The 16,501-nt window shown below is 47.2% G+C and overlaps 9 non-coding genes across 9 annotated transcripts; all 9 read right to left on the bottom strand.

Annotated features, from left to right (window-relative positions):
- Positions 1 to 561: 561 nt before the first annotated feature.
- trnad-guc (transfer RNA aspartic acid (anticodon GUC)) lies at positions 562 to 633 on the bottom strand. The gene has a single exon. It is a non-coding gene; the product is annotated as a tRNA-Asp (tRNA).
- Positions 634 to 2,254: 1,621 nt separating this feature from the next.
- trnad-guc (transfer RNA aspartic acid (anticodon GUC)) lies at positions 2,255 to 2,326 on the bottom strand. Its single transcript has one exon. It is a non-coding gene; the product is annotated as a tRNA-Asp (tRNA).
- A 1,621-nt stretch (positions 2,327 to 3,947) lies between these two features.
- trnad-guc (transfer RNA aspartic acid (anticodon GUC)) lies at positions 3,948 to 4,019 on the bottom strand. The gene has a single exon. It is a non-coding gene; the product is annotated as a tRNA-Asp (tRNA).
- A 1,621-nt stretch (positions 4,020 to 5,640) lies between these two features.
- On the bottom strand, positions 5,641 to 5,712 carry trnad-guc (transfer RNA aspartic acid (anticodon GUC)). Its single transcript has one exon. It is a non-coding gene; the product is annotated as a tRNA-Asp (tRNA).
- A 1,621-nt stretch (positions 5,713 to 7,333) lies between these two features.
- On the bottom strand, positions 7,334 to 7,405 carry trnad-guc (transfer RNA aspartic acid (anticodon GUC)). The gene has a single exon. It is a non-coding gene; the product is annotated as a tRNA-Asp (tRNA).
- Positions 7,406 to 9,026: 1,621 nt separating this feature from the next.
- On the bottom strand, positions 9,027 to 9,098 carry trnad-guc (transfer RNA aspartic acid (anticodon GUC)). Its single transcript has one exon. It is a non-coding gene; the product is annotated as a tRNA-Asp (tRNA).
- Positions 9,099 to 10,719: 1,621 nt separating this feature from the next.
- On the bottom strand, positions 10,720 to 10,791 carry trnad-guc (transfer RNA aspartic acid (anticodon GUC)). Its single transcript has one exon. It is a non-coding gene; the product is annotated as a tRNA-Asp (tRNA).
- A 3,313-nt stretch (positions 10,792 to 14,104) lies between these two features.
- trnad-guc (transfer RNA aspartic acid (anticodon GUC)) lies at positions 14,105 to 14,176 on the bottom strand. The gene has a single exon. It is a non-coding gene; the product is annotated as a tRNA-Asp (tRNA).
- Positions 14,177 to 15,797: 1,621 nt separating this feature from the next.
- On the bottom strand, positions 15,798 to 15,869 carry trnad-guc (transfer RNA aspartic acid (anticodon GUC)). Its single transcript has one exon. It is a non-coding gene; the product is annotated as a tRNA-Asp (tRNA).
- Positions 15,870 to 16,501: the final 632 nt, after the last annotated feature.

Genomic DNA, 16,501 nt, shown 5'->3' with positions numbered 1-16,501 from the left:
GGGTGTAGTACAGTCTGCCAGCAGCAGGGGATGGTGTTGCATCACCTTAATCGCAGGATCGGGTCCAATCTCTGAGGGGGACTGACCCCTTTTTGATGTGAGGGAGGGTGTAAAAAAACCTCACATTCATTTGTCGCTACCGGTTGCTTAAAGGTTTTCATTTGCACTCCGTTTGCGCGGGAGTTATAAGCCCACTGACGGGACGAAGTAACAAGAAAATCAGAATGGGAAACAGAAATTGCTGGAGAAAGTCAGCATCTGGAGTGGGGGTGAGAGTGGGGGAAGAACGCAGTCAACGTTTCTTCAGGACGCCATTCTTCAGGACGGCATTTTTCATTTGTCGTCAAAAAGCAGGAAGTCTCGAATGGGTGCCTGGATAGATGAAAGTGTAAGTTTGCCAGGGAGAGCAGAATTGAGACAATTTTCGGTTTTGTTTGTTGGTCAGATTGTTTACAAGAGCAGACTGCTCGGACATGTGAATGCACACCTTTGGAGCAAACGGGACTTGAATACGGCACTCCGGGGTTGAGAAATGGAGCTGACCCCTCAAAATGCCACCGACTCCCCGGCGGGGAATTGAACCCCGGTCTCCCGCGTGACAGGCGGGGATACTAACCACTATACTACCGAGGATTGGACGGCGTCGCCCTCTGTTTCATTGGTATTAGATAGAATGTTCTTATGTGAAATTTTGATTTGTTGTCAATTTGAATTCTTCTTTAGATCATTCTGCTACCTCTGTGGAGATGATTCAGATATTAGTTATTGTTGTTTTCATGTTTGAATATCTATCTGTAAAGTAATCCGCTGCTGCTGTAAAACAGCCATTTCGTTGTGTCCTACCATCTGTGTTCAACTTCGTCCACTGCTGATCCACGCGCTCTCATTACCTGCCTCCTACAAACTGGTTCACACGCTGGCCTGTAATACAACACAAATCCAACAGCCTGGCTTCAATTCCCACAGCCAAATGGACTCAGCATGAAAGATTCCCCTTTTCAAGCTCATCCCCTCAGGTTCAACTACCACCCATCGATCGCTCCCTCATCAGAGAGCAGTGCTCCTGGAGGACGGTGGTGACTTTACTGTATGCTGCATCAGCTCCACTGTCAACGTCGAAACACTTTGCCAACAATTTCTTGATGTTTATAAAATCATGAGGATGAACAGTTAATCGCAGGGTTACTTCCAACTCACATCAATCTCTGAGCCATGCATTTAACATCGAAACATAGAAAATAAGTGCAGGGGTAGGCCATTCAGCCCTTCAATTCAGGCAGAATCCGAGGAGCAGGAAAATCAGGATGCTGTCTGACTTGCGTTGCTTTTCCAGCACCACTCTAATCGAGACTCTGATTTCCAGCAACTGCAGTCCTCACTTGTGCCATTCAGCCCTTCAAGACAGCACCACCATTCAATATCATCATGACTGAACGTGGATCTGCATGGGTTTCTCTTCAGAAGGGTCGGTGTGGACTTGTCCGTCTGAATGGCCTGCTTCCACACTGTGGTGATTCTATGATGCCAACAGTGTAGGTTCAGTTCCTGCACGTGCAGCAGACCACAGTGAAGGTTCTGCTTTCTCAACCTTGCCTCTGTGTTGACCTACATGTTAACCCAGCCACTGGGCTTTGTCCTTCTATCGAGAAGAGCAGACAAAAATGCTTCTCAGATGACTTTGACTTTCCACTGTGGGTGTAGTACAGTCTGCCAGCAGCAGGGGATGGTGTTGCATCACCTTAATCGCAGGATCGGGTCCAATCTCTGAGGGGGACTGACCCCTTTTTGATGTGAGGGAGGGTGTAAAAAAACCTCACATTCATTTGTCGCTACCGGTTGCTTAAAGGTTTTCATTTGCACTCCGTTTGCGCGGGAGTTATAAGCCCACTGACGGGACGAAGTAACAAGAAAATCAGAATGGGAAACAGAAATTGCTGGAGAAAGTCAGCATCTGGAGTGGGGGTGAGAGTGGGGGAAGAACGCAGTCAACGTTTCTTCAGGACGCCATTCTTCAGGACGGCATTTTTCATTTGTCGTCAAAAAGCAGGAAGTCTCGAATGGGTGCCTGGATAGATGAAAGTGTAAGTTTGCCAGGGAGAGCAGAATTGAGACAATTTTCGGTTTTGTTTGTTGGTCAGATTGTTTACAAGAGCAGACTGCTCGGACATGTGAATGCACACCTTTGGAGCAAACGGGACTTGAATACGGCACTCCGGGGTTGAGAAATGGAGCTGACCCCTCAAAATGCCACCGACTCCCCGGCGGGGAATTGAACCCCGGTCTCCCGCGTGACAGGCGGGGATACTAACCACTATACTACCGAGGATTGGACGGCGTCGCCCTCTGTTTCATTGGTATTAGATAGAATGTTCTTATGTGAAATTTTGATTTGTTGTCAATTTGAATTCTTCTTTAGATCATTCTGCTACCTCTGTGGAGATGATTCAGATATTAGTTATTGTTGTTTTCATGTTTGAATATCTATCTGTAAAGTAATCCGCTGCTGCTGTAAAACAGCCATTTCGTTGTGTCCTACCATCTGTGTTCAACTTCGTCCACTGCTGATCCACGCGCTCTCATTACCTGCCTCCTACAAACTGGTTCACACGCTGGCCTGTAATACAACACAAATCCAACAGCCTGGCTTCAATTCCCACAGCCAAATGGACTCAGCATGAAAGATTCCCCTTTTCAAGCTCATCCCCTCAGGTTCAACTACCACCCATCGATCGCTCCCTCATCAGAGAGCAGTGCTCCTCGAGGACGGTGGTGACTTTACTGTATGCTGCATCAGCTCCACTGTCAACGTCGAAACACTTTGCCAACAATTTCTTGATGTTTATAAAATCATGAGGATGAACAGTTAATCGCAGGGTTACTTCCAACTCACGTCAATCTCTGAGCCATGCATTTAACATCGAAACATAGAAAATAAGTGCAGGGGTAGGCCATTCAGCCCTTCAATTCAGGCAGAATCCGAGGAGCAGGAAAATCAGGATGCTGTCTGACTTGCGTTGCTTTTCCAGCACCACTCTAATCGAGACTCTGATTTCCAGCAACTGCAGTCCTCACTTGTGCCATTCAGCCCTTCAAGACAGCACCACCATTCAATATCATCATGACTGAACGTGGATCTGCATGGGTTTCTCTTCAGAAGGGTCGGTGTGGACTTGTCCGTCTGAATGGCCTGCTTCCACACTGTGGTGATTCTATGATGCCAACAGTGTAGGTTCAGTTCCTGCACGTGCAGCAGACCACAGTGAAGGTTCTGCTTTCTCAACCTTGCCTCTGTGTTGACCTACATGTTAACCCAGCCACTGGGCTTTGTCCTTCTATCGAGAAGAGCAGACAAAAATGCTTCTCAGATGACTTTGACTTTCCACTGTGGGTGTAGTACAGTCTGCCAGCAGCAGGGGATGGTGTTGCATCACCTTAATCGCAGGATCGGGTCCAATCTCTGAGGGGGACTGACCCCTTTTTGATGTGAGGGAGGGTGTAAAAAAACCTCACATTCATTTGTCGCTACCGGTTGCTTAAAGGTTTTCATTTGCACTCCGTTTGCGCGGGAGTTATAAGCCCACTGACGGGACGAAGTAACAAGAAAATCAGAATGGGAAACAGAAATTGCTGGAGAAAGTCAGCATCTGGAGTGGGGGTGAGAGTGGGGGAAGAACGCAGTCAACGTTTCTTCAGGACGCCATTCTTCAGGACGGCATTTTTCATTTGTCGTCAAAAAGCAGGAAGTCTCGAATGGGTGCCTGGATAGATGAAAGTGTAAGTTTGCCAGGGAGAGCAGAATTGAGACAATTTTCGGTTTTGTTTGTTGGTCAGATTGTTTACAAGAGCAGACTGCTCGGACATGTGAATGCACACCTTTGGAGCAAACGGGACTTGAATACGGCACTCCGGGGTTGAGAAATGGAGCTGACCCCTCAAAATGCCACCGACTCCCCGGCGGGGAATTGAACCCCGGTCTCCCGCGTGACAGGCGGGGATACTAACCACTATACTACCGAGGATTGGACGGCGTCGCCCTCTGTTTCATTGGTATTAGATAGAATGTTCTTATGTGAAATTTTGATTTGTTGTCAATTTGAATTCTTCTTTAGATCATTCTGCTACCTCTGTGGAGATGATTCAGATATTAGTTATTGTTGTTTTCATGTTTGAATATCTATCTGTAAAGTAATCCGCTGCTGCTGTAAAACAGCCATTTCGTTGTGTCCTACCATCTGTGTTCAACTTCGTCCACTGCTGATCCACGCGCTCTCATTACCTGCCTCCTACAAACTGGTTCACACGCTGGCCTGTAATACAACACAAATCCAACAGCCTGGCTTCAATTCCCACAGCCAAATGGACTCAGCATGAAAGATTCCCCTTTTCAAGCTCATCCCCTCAGGTTCAACTACCACCCATCGATCGCTCCCTCATCAGAGAGCAGTGCTCCTGGAGGACGGTGGTGACTTTACTGTATGCTGCATCAGCTCCACTGTCAACGTCGAAACACTTTGCCAACAATTTCTTGATGTTTATAAAATCATGAGGATGAACAGTTAATCGCAGGGTTACTTCCAACTCACGTCAATCTCTGAGCCATGCATTTAACATCGAAACATAGAAAATAAGTGCAGGGGTAGGCCATTCAGCCCTTCAATTCAGGCAGAATCCGAGGAGCAGGAAAATCAGGATGCTGTCTGACTTGCGTTGCTTTTCCAGCACCACTCTAATCGAGACTCTGATTTCCAGCAACTGCAGTCCTCACTTGTGCCATTCAGCCCTTCAAGACAGCACCACCATTCAATATCATCATGACTGAACGTGGATCTGCATGGGTTTCTCTTCAGAAGGGTCGGTGTGGACTTGTCCGTCTGAATGGCCTGCTTCCACACTGTGGTGATTCTATGATGCCAACAGTGTAGGTTCAGTTCCTGCACGTGCAGCAGACCACAGTGAAGGTTCTGCTTTCTCAACCTTGCCTCTGTGTTGACCTACATGTTAACCCAGCCACTGGGCTTTGTCCTTCTATCGAGAAGAGCAGACAAAAATGCTTCTCAGATGACTTTGACTTTCCACTGTGGGTGTAGTACAGTCTGCCAGCAGCAGGGGATGGTGTTGCATCACCTTAATCGCAGGATCGGGTCCAATCTCTGAGGGGGACTGACCCCTTTTTGATGTGAGGGAGGGTGTAAAAAAACCTCACATTCATTTGTCGCTACCGGTTGCTTAAAGGTTTTCATTTGCACTCCGTTTGCGCGGGAGTTATAAGCCCACTGACGGGACGAAGTAACAAGAAAATCAGAATGGGAAACAGAAATTGCTGGAGAAAGTCAGCATCTGGAGTGGGGGTGAGAGTGGGGGAAGAACGCAGTCAACGTTTCTTCAGGACGCCATTCTTCAGGACGGCATTTTTCATTTGTCGTCAAAAAGCAGGAAGTCTCGAATGGGTGCCTGGATAGATGAAAGTGTAAGTTTGCCAGGGAGAGCAGAATTGAGACAAATTTCGGTTTTGTTTGTTGGTCAGATTGTTTACAAGAGCAGACTGCTCGGACATGTGAATGCACACCTTTGGAGCAAACGGGACTTGAATACGGCACTCCGGGGTTGAGAAATGGAGCTGACCCCTCAAAATGCCACCGACTCCCCGGCGGGGAATTGAACCCCGGTCTCCCGCGTGACAGGCAGGGATACTAACCACTATACTACCGAGGATTGGACGGCGTCGCCCTCTGTTTCATTGGTATTAGATAGAATGTTCTTATGTGAAATTTTGATTTGTTGTCAATTTGAATTCTTCTTTAGATCATTCTGCTACCTCTGTGGAGATGATTCAGATATTAGTTATTGTTGTTTTCATGTTTGAATATCTATCTGTAAAGTAATCCGCTGCTGCTGTAAAACAGCCATTTCGTTGTGTCCTACCATCTGTGTTCAACTTCGTCCACTGCTGATCCACGCGCTCTCATTACCTGCCTCCTACAAACTGGTTCACACGCTGGCCTGTAATACAACACAAATCCAACAGCCTGGCTTCAATTCCCACAGCCAAATGGACTCAGCATGAAAGATTCCCCTTTTCAAGCTCATCCCCTCAGGTTCAACTACCACCCATCGATCGCTCCCTCATCAGAGAGCAGTGCTCCTCGAGGACGGTGGTGACTTTACTGTATGCTGCATCAGCTCCACTGTCAACGTCGAAACACTTTGCCAACAATTTCTTGATGTTTATAAAATCATGAGGATGAACAGTTAATCGCAGGGTTACTTCCAACTCACGTTAATCTCTGAGCCATGCATTTAACATCGAAACATAGAAAATAAGTGCAGGGGTAGGCCATTCAGCCCTTCAATTCAGGCAGAATCCGAGGAGCAGGAAAATCAGGATGCTGTCTGACTTGCGTTGCTTTTCCAGCACCACTCTAATCGAGACTCTGATTTCCAGCAACTGCAGTCCTCACTTGTGCCATTCAGCCCTTCAAGACAGCACCACCATTCAATATCATCATGACTGAACGTGGATCTGCATGGGTTTCTCTTCAGAAGGGTCGGTGTGGACTTGTCCGTCTGAATGGCCTGCTTCCACACTGTGGTGATTCTATGATGCCAACAGTGTAGGTTCAGTTCCTGCACGTGCAGCAGACCACAGTGAAGGTTCTGCTTTCTCAACCTTGCCTCTGTGTTGACCTACATGTTAACCCAGCCACTGGGCTTTGTCCTTCTATCGAGAAGAGCAGACAAAAATGCTTCTCAGATGACTTTGACTTTCCACTGTGGGTGTAGTACAGTCTGCCAGCAGCAGGGGATGGTGTTGCATCACCTTAATCGCAGGATCGGGTCCAATCTCTGAGGGGGACTGACCCCTTTTTGATGTGAGGGAGGGTGTAAAAAAACCTCACATTCATTTGTCGCTACCGGTTGCTTAAAGGTTTTCATTTGCACTCCGTTTGCGCGGGAGTTATAAGCCCACTGACGGGACGAAGTAACAAGAAAATCAGAATGGGAAACAGAAATTGCTGGAGAAAGTCAGCATCTGGAGTGGGGGTGAGAGTGGGGGAAGAACGCAGTCAACGTTTCTTCAGGACGCCATTCTTCAGGACGGCATTTTTCATTTGTCGTCAAAAAGCAGGAAGTCTCGAATGGGTGCCTGGATAGATGAAAGTGTAAGTTTGCCAGGGAGAGCAGAATTGAGACAATTTTCGGTTTTGTTTGTTGGTCAGATTGTTTACAAGAGCAGACTGCTCGGACATGTGAATGCACACCTTTGGAGCAAACGGGACTTGAATACGGCACTCCGGGGTTGAGAAATGGAGCTGACCCCTCAAAATGCCACCGACTCCCCGGCGGGGAATTGAACCCCGGTCTCCCGCGTGACAGGCGGGGATACTAACCACTATACTACCGAGGATTGGACGGCGTCGCCCTCTGTTTCATTGGTATTAGATAGAATGTTCTTATGTGAAATTTTGATTTGTTGTCAATTTGAATTCTTCTTTAGATCATTCTGCTACCTCTGTGGAGATGATTCAGATATTAGTTATTGTTGTTTTCATGTTTGAATATCTATCTGTAAAGTAATCCGCTGCTGCTGTAAAACAGCCATTTCGTTGTGTCCTACCATCTGTGTTCAACTTCGTCCACTGCTGATCCACGCGCTCTCATTACCTGCCTCCTACAAACTGGTTCACACGCTGGCCTGTAATACAACACAAATCCAACAGCCTGGCTTCAATTCCCACAGCCAAATGGACTCAGCATGAAAGATTCCCCTTTTCAAGCTCATCCCCTCAGGTTCAACTACCACCCATCGATCGCTCCCTCATCAGAGAGCAGTGCTCCTCGAGGACGGTGGTGACTTTACTGTATGCTGCATCAGCTCCACTGTCAACGTCGAAACACTTTGCCAACAATTTCTTGATGTTTATAAAATCATGAGGATGAACAGTTAATCGCAGGGTTACTTCCAACTCACGTCAATCTCTGAGCCATGCATTTAACATCGAAACATAGAAAATAAGTGCAGGGGTAGGCCATTCAGCCCTTCAATTCAGGCAGAATCCGAGGAGCAGGAAAATCAGGATGCTGTCTGACTTGCGTTGCTTTTCCAGCACCACTCTAATCGAGACTCTGATTTCCAGCAACTGCAGTCCTCACTTGTGCCATTCAGCCCTTCAAGACAGCACCACCATTCAATATCATCATGACTGAACGTGGATCTGCATGGGTTTCTCTTCAGAAGGGTCGGTGTGGACTTGTCCGTCTGAATGGCCTGCTTCCACACTGTGGTGATTCTATGATGCCAACAGTGTAGGTTCAGTTCCTGCACGTGCAGCAGACCACAGTGAAGGTTCTGCTTTCTCAACCTTGCCTCTGTGTTGACCTACATGTTAACCCAGCCACTGGGCTTTGTCCTTCTATCGAGAAGAGCAGACAAAAATGCTTCTCAGATGACTTTGACTTTCCACTGTGGGTGTAGTACAGTCTGCCAGCAGCAGGGGATGGTGTTGCATCACCTTAATCGCAGGATCGGGTCCAATCTCTGAGGGGGACTGACCCCTTTTTGATGTGAGGGAGGGTGTAAAAAAACCTCACATTCATTTGTCGCTACCGGTTGCTTAAAGGTTTTCATTTGCACTCCGTTTGCGCGGGAGTTATAAGCCCACTGACGGGACGAAGTAACAAGAAAATCAGAATGGGAAACAGAAATTGCTGGAGAAAGTCAGCATCTGGAGTGGGGGTGAGAGTGGGGGAAGAACGCAGTCAACGTTTCTTCAGGACGCCATTCTTCAGGACGGCATTTTTCATTTGTCGTCAAAAAGCAGGAAGTCTCGAATGGGTGCCTGGATAGATGAAAGTGTAAGTTTGCCAGGGAGAGCAGAATTGAGACAATTTTCGGTTTTGTTTGTTGGTCAGATTGTTTACAAGAGCAGACTGCTCGGACATGTGAATGCACACCTTTGGAGCAAACGGGACTTGAATACGGCACTCCGGGGTTGAGAAATGGAGCTGACCCCTCAAAATGCCACCGACTCCCCGGCGGGGAATTGAACCCCGGTCTCCCACGTGACAGGCGGGGATACTAACCACTATACTACCGAGGATTGGACGGCGTCGCCCTCTGTTTCATTGGTATTAGATAGAATGTTCTTATGTGAAATTTTGATTTGTTGTCAATTTGAATTCTTCTTTAGATCATTCTGCTACCTCTGTGGAGATGATTCAGATATTAGTTATTGTTGTTTTCATGTTTGAATATCTATCTGTAAAGTAATCCGCTGCTGCTGTAAAACAGCCATTTCGTTGTGTCCTACCATCTGTGTTCAACTTCGTCCACTGCTGATCCACGCGCTCTCATTACCTGCCTCCTACAAACTGGTTCACACGCTGGCCTGTAATACAACACAAATCCAACAGCCTGGCTTCAATTCCCACAGCCAAATGGACTCAGCATGAAAGATTCCCCTTTTCAAGCTCATCCCCTCAGGTTCAACTACCACCCATCGATCGCTCCCTCATCAGAGAGCAGTGCTCCTCGAAGACGGTGGTGACTTTACTGTATGCTGCATCAGCTCCACTGTCAACGTCGAAACACTTTGCCAACAATTTCTTGATGTTTATAAAATCATGAGGATGAACAGTTAATCGCAGGGTTACTTCCAACTCACGTCAATCTCTGAGCCATGCATTTAACATCGAAACATAGAAAATAAGTGCAGGGGTAGGCCATTCAGCCCTTCAATTCAGGCAGAATCCGAGGAGCAGGAAAATCAGGATGCTGTCTGACTTGCGTTGCTTTTCCAGCACCACTCTAATCGAGACTCTGATTTCCAGCAACTGCAGTCCTCACTTGTGCCATTCAGCCCTTCAAGACAGCACCACCATTCAATATCATCATGACTGAACGTGGATCTGCATGGGTTTCTCTTCAGAAGGGTCGGTGTGGACTTGTCCGTCTGAATGGCCTGCTTCCACACTGTGGTGATTCTATGATGCCAACAGTGTAGGTTCAGTTCCTGCACGTGCAGCAGACCACAGTGAAGGTTCTGCTTTCTCAACCTTGCCTCTGTGTTGACCTACATGTTAACCCAGCCACTGGGCTTTGTCCTTCTATCGAGAAGAGCAGACAAAAATGCTTCTCAGATGACTTTGACTTTCCACTGTGGGTGTAGTACAGTCTGCCAGCAGCAGGGGATGGTGTTGCATCACCTTAATCGCAGGATCGGGTCCAATCTCTGAGGGGGACTGACCCCTTTTTGATGTGAGGGAGGGTGTAAAAAAACCTCACATTCATTTGTCGCTACCGGTTGCTTAAAGGTTTTCATTTGCACTCCGTTTGCGCGGGAGTTATAAGCCCACTGACGGGACGAAGTAACAAGAAAATCAGAATGGGAAACAGAAATTGCTGGAGAAAGTCAGCATCTGGAGTGGGGGTGAGAGTGGGGGAAGAACGCAGTCAACGTTTCTTCAGGACGCCATTCTTCAGGACGGCATTTTTCATTTGTCGTCAAAAAGCAGGAAGTCTCGAATGGGTGCCTGGATAGATGAAAGTGTAAGTTTGCCAGGGAGAGCAGAATTGAGACAATTTTCGGTTTTGTTTGTTGGTCAGATTGTTTACAAGAGCAGACTGCTCGGACATGTGAATGCACACCTTTGGAGCAAACGGGACTTGAATACGGCACTCCGGGGTTGAGAAATGGAGCTGACCCCTCAAAATGCCACCGACTCCCCGGCGGGGAATTGAACCCCGGTCTCCCGCGTGACAGGCGAGGATACTAACCACTATACTACCGAGGATTGGACGGCGTCGCCCTCTGTTTCATTGGTATTAGATAGAATGTTCTTATGTGAAATTTTGATTTGTTGTCAATTTGAATTCTTCTTTAGATCATTCTGCTACCTCTGTGGAGATGATTCAGATATTAGTTATTGTTGTTTTCATGTTTGAATATCTATCTGTAAAGTAATCCGCTGCTGCTGTAAAACAGCCATTTCGTTGTGTCCTACCATCTGTGTTCAACTTCGTCCACTGCTGATCCACGCGCTCTCATTACCTGCCTCCTACAAACTGGTTCACACGCTGGCCTGTAATACAACACAAATCCAACAGCCTGGCTTCAATTCCCACAGCCAAATGGACTCAGCATGAAAGATTCCCCTTTTCAAGCTCATCCCCTCAGGTTCAACTACCACCCATCGATCGCTCCCTCATCAGAGAGCAGTGCTCCTGGAGGACGGTGGTGACTTTACTGTATGCTGCATCAGCTCCACTGTCAACGTCGAAACACTTTGCCAACAATTTCTTGATGTTTATAAAATCATGAGGATGAACAGTTAATCGCAGGGTTACTTCCAACTCACGTCAATCTCTGAGCCATGCATTTAACATCGAAACATAGAAAATAAGTGCAGGGGTAGGCCATTCAGCCCTTCAATTCAGGCAGAATCCGAGGAGCAGGAAAATCAGGATGCTGTCTGACTTGCGTTGCTTTTCCAGCACCACTCTAATCGAGACTCTGATTTCCAGCAACTGCAGTCCTCACTTGTGCCATTCAGCCCTTCAAGACAGCACCACCATTCAATATCATCATGACTGAACGTGGATCTGCATGGGTTTCTCTTCAGAAGGGTCGGTGTGGACTTGTCCGTCTGAATGGCCTGCTTCCACACTGTGGTGATTCTATGATGCCAACAGTGTAGGTTCAGTTCCTGCACGTGCAGCAGACCACAGTGAAGGTTCTGCTTTCTCAACCTTGCCTCTGTGTTGACCTACATGTTAACCCAGCCACTGGGCTTTGTCCTTCTATCGAGAAGAGCAGACAAAAATGCTTCTCAGATGACTTTGACTTTCCACTGTGGGTGTAGTACAGTCTGCCAGCAGCAGGGGATGGTGTTGCATCACCTTAATCGCAGGATCGGGTCCAATCTCTGAGGGGGACTGACCCCTTTTTGATGTGAGGGAGGGTGTAAAAAAACCTCACATTCATTTGTCGCTACCGGTTGCTTAAAGGTTTTCATTTGCACTCCGTTTGCGCGGGAGTTATAAGCCCACTGACGGGACGAAGTAACAAGAAAATCAGAATGGGAAACAGAAATTGCTGGAGAAAGTCAGCATCTGGAGTGGGGGTGAGAGTGGGGGAAGAACGCAGTCAACGTTTCTTCAGGACGCCATTCTTCAGGACGGCATTTTTCATTTGTCGTCAAAAAGCTGGAAGTCTCGAATGGGTGCCTGGATAGATGAAAGTGTAAGTTTGCCAGGGAGAGCAGAATTGAGACAATTTTCGGTTTTGTTTGTTGGTCAGATTGTTTACAAGAGCAGACTGCTCGGACATGTGAATGCACACCTTTGGAGCAAACGGGACTTGAATACGGCACTCCGGGGTTGAGAAATGGAGCTGACCCCTCAAAATGCCACCGACTCCCCGGCGGGGAATTGAACCCCGGTCTCCCGCTGACAGGCGGGGATACTAACCACTATACTACCGAGGATTGGACGGCGTCGCCCTCTGTTTCATTGGTATTAGATAGAATGTTCTTATGTGAAATTTTGATTTGTTGTCAATTTGAATTCTTCTTTAGATCATTCTGCTACCTCTGTGGAGATGATTCAGATATTAGTAATTGTTGTTTTCATGTTTGAATATCTATCTGTAAAGTAATCCGCTGCTGCTGTAAAACAGCCATTTCGTTGTGTCCTACCATCTGTGTTCAACTTCGTCCACTGCTGATCCACGCGCTCTCATTACCTGCCTCCTACAAACTGGTTCACACGCTGGCCTGTAATACAACACAAATCCAACAGCCTGGCTTCAATTCCCACAGCCAAATGGACTCAGCATGAAAGATTCCCCTTTTCAAGCTCATCCCCTCAGGTTCAACTACCACCCATCGATCGCTCCCTCATCAGAGAGCAGTGCTCCTCGAGGACGGTGGTGACTTTACTGTACGCTGCATCAGCTCCACTGTCAACGTCGAAACACTTTGCCAACAATTTCTTGATGTTTATAAAATCATGAGGATGAACAGTTAATCGCAGGGTTACTTCCAACTCACGTCAATCTCTGAGCCATGCATTTAACATCGAAACATAGAAAATAAGTGCAGGGGTAGGCCATTCAGCCCTTCAATTCAGGCAGAATCCGAGGAGCAGGAAAATCAGGATGCTGTCTGACTTGCGTTGCTTTTCCAGCACCACTCTAATCGAGACTCTGATTTCCAGCAACTGCAGTCCTCACTTGTGCCATTCAGCCCTTCAAGACAGCACCACCATTCAATATCATCATGACTGAACGTGGATCTGCATGGGTTTCTCTTCAGAAGGGTCGGTGTGGACTTGTCCGTCTGAATGGCCTGCTTCCACACTGTGGTGATTCTATGATGCCAACAGTGTAGGTTCAGTTCCTGCACGTGCAGCAGACCACAGTGAAGGTTCTGCTTTCTCAACCTTGCCTCTGTGTTGACCTACATGTTAACCCAGCCACTGGGCTTTGTCCTTCTATCGAGAAGAGCAGACAAAAATGCTTCTCAGATGACTTTGACTTTCCACTGTGGGTGTAGTACAGTCTGCCAGCAGCAGGGGATGGTGTTGCATCACCTTAATCGCAGGATCGGGTCCAATCTCTGAGGGGGACTGACCCCTTTTTGATGTGAGGGAGGGTGTAAAAAAACCTCACATTCATTTGTCGCTACCGGTTGCTTAAAGGTTTTCATTTGCACTCCGTTTGCGCGGGAGTTATAAGCCCACTGACGGGACGAAGTAACAAGAAAATCAGAATGGGAAACAGAAATTGCTGGAGAAAGTCAGCATCTGGAGTGGGGGTGAGAGTGGGGGAAGAACGCAGTCAACGTTTCTTCAGGACGCCATTCTTCAGGACGGCATTTTTCATTTGTCGTCAAAAAGCAGGAAGTCTCGAATGGGTGCCTGGATAGATGAAAGTGTAAGTTTGCCAGGGAGAGCAGAATTGAGACAATTTTCGGTTTTGTTTGTTGGTCAGATTGTTTACAAGAGCAGACTGCTCGGACATGTGAATGCACACCTTTGGAGCAAACGGGACTTGAATACGGCACTCCGGGGTTGAGAAATGGAGCTGACCCCTCAAAATGCCACCGACTCCCCGGCGGGGAATTGAACCCCGGTCTCCCACGTGACAGGCGGGGATACTAACCACTATACTACCGAGGATTGGACGGCGTCGCCCTCTGTTTCATTGGTATTAGATAGAATGTTCTTATGTGAAATTTTGATTTGTTGTCAATTTGAATTCTTCTTTAGATCATTCTGCTACCTCTGTGGAGATGATTCAGATATTAGTTATTGTTGTTTTCATGTTTGAATATCTATCTGTAAAGTAATCCGCTGCTGCTGTAAAACAGCCATTTCGTTGTGTCCTACCATCTGTGTTCAACTTCGTCCACTGCTGATCCACGCGCTCTCATTACCTGCCTCCTACAAACTGGTTCACACGCTGGCCTGTAATACAACACAAATCCAACAGCCTGGCTTCAATTCCCACAGCCAAATGGACTCAGCATGAAAGATTCCCCTTTTCAAGCTCATCCCCTCAGGTTCAACTACCACCCATCGATCGCTCCCTCATCAGAGAGCAGTGCTCCTCGAAGACGGTGGTGACTTTACTGTATGCTGCATCAGCTCCACTGTCAACGTCGAAACACTTTGCCAACAATTTCTTGATGTTTATAAAATCATGAGGATGAACAGTTAATCGCAGGGTTACTTCCAACTCACGTCAATCTCTGAGCCATGCATTTAACATCGAAACATAGAAAATAAGTGCAGGGGTAGGCCATTCAGCCCTTCAATTCAGGCAGAATCCGAGGAGCAGGAAAATCAGGATGCTGTCTGACTTGCGTTGCTTTTCCAGCACCACTCTAATCGAGACTCTGATTTCCAGCAACTGCAGTCCTCACTTGTGCCATTCAGCCCTTCAAGACAGCACCACCATTCAATATCATCATGACTGAACGTGGATCTGCATGGGTTTCTCTTCAGAAGGGTCGGTGTGGACTTGTCCGTCTGAATGGCCTGCTTCCACACTGTGGTGATTCTATGATGCCAACAGTGTAGGTTCAGTTCCTGCACGTGCAGCAGACCACAGTGAAGGTTCTGCTTTCTCAACCTTGCCTCTGTGTTGACCTACATGTTAACCCAGCCACTGGGCTTTGTCCTTCTATCGAGAAGAGCAGACAAAAATGCTTCTCAGATGACTTTGACTTTCCACTGTGGGTGTAGTACAGTCTGCCAGCAGCAGGGGATGGTGTTGCATCACCTTAATCGCAGGATCGGGTCCAATCTCTGAGGGGGACTGACCCCTTTTTGATGTGAGGGAGGGTGTAAAAAAACCTCACATTCATTTGTCGCTACCGGTTGCTTAAAGGTTTTCATTTGCACTCCGTTTGCGCGGGAGTTATAAGCCCACTGACGGGACGAAGTAACAAGAAAATCAGAATGGGAAACAGAAATTGCTGGAGAAAGTCAGCATCTGGAGTGGGGGTGAGAGTGGGGGAAGAACGCAGTCAACGTTTCTTCAGGACGCCATTCTTCAGGACGGCATTTTTCATTTGTCGTCAAAAAGCAGGAAGTCTCGAATGGGTGCCTGGATAGATGAAAGTGTAAGTTTGCCAGGGAGAGCAGAATTGAGACAATTTTCGGTTTTGTTTGTTGGTCAGATTGTTTACAAGAGCAGACTGCTCGGACATGTGAATGCACACCTTTGGAGCAAACGGGACTTGAATACGGCACTCCGGGGTTGAGAAATGGAGCTGACCCCTCAAAATGCCACCGACTCCCCGGCGGGGAATTGAACCCCGGTCTCCCGCGTGACAGGCGAGGATACTAACCACTATACTACCGAGGATTGGACGGCGTCGCCCTCTGTTTCATTGGTATTAGATAGAATGTTCTTATGTGAAATTTTGATTTGTTGTCAATTTGAATTCTTCTTTAGATCATTCTGCTACCTCTGTGGAGATGATTCAGATATTAGTTATTGTTGTTTTCATGTTTGAATATCTATCTGTAAAGTAATCCGCTGCTGCTGTAAAACAGCCATTTCGTTGTGTCCTACCATCTGTGTTCAACTTCGTCCACTGCTGATCCACGCGCTCTCATTACCTGCCTCCTACAAACTGGTTCACACGCTGGCCTGTAATACAACACAAATCCAACAGCCTGGCTTCAATTCCCACAGCCAAATGGACTCAGCATGAAAGATTCCCCTTTTCAAGCTCATCCCCTCAGGTTCAACTACCACCCATCGATCGCTCCCTCATCAGAGAGCAGTGCTCCTGGAGGACGGTGGTGACTTTACTGTATGCTGCATCAGCTCCACTGTCAACGTCGAAACACTTTGCCAACAATTTCTTGATGTTTATAAAATCATGAGGATGAACAGTTAATCGCAGGGTTACTTCCAACTCACGTCAATCTCTGAGCCATGCATTTAACATCGAAACATAGAAAATAAGTGCAGGGGTAGGCCATTCAGCC

This window comes from Chiloscyllium plagiosum, unplaced genomic scaffold (assembly GCF_037043375.1).
Source record: "Chiloscyllium plagiosum isolate Xiang-an unplaced genomic scaffold, Cpla_swu_hap1 HiC_scaffold_35, whole genome shotgun sequence".
Taxonomy (NCBI): Eukaryota; Metazoa; Chordata; class Chondrichthyes; order Orectolobiformes; family Hemiscylliidae; genus Chiloscyllium; species Chiloscyllium plagiosum.
The sequence above is the reverse complement of the archived record's forward strand: the minus strand, read 5'-3'. Positions and strand labels throughout refer to the sequence as shown.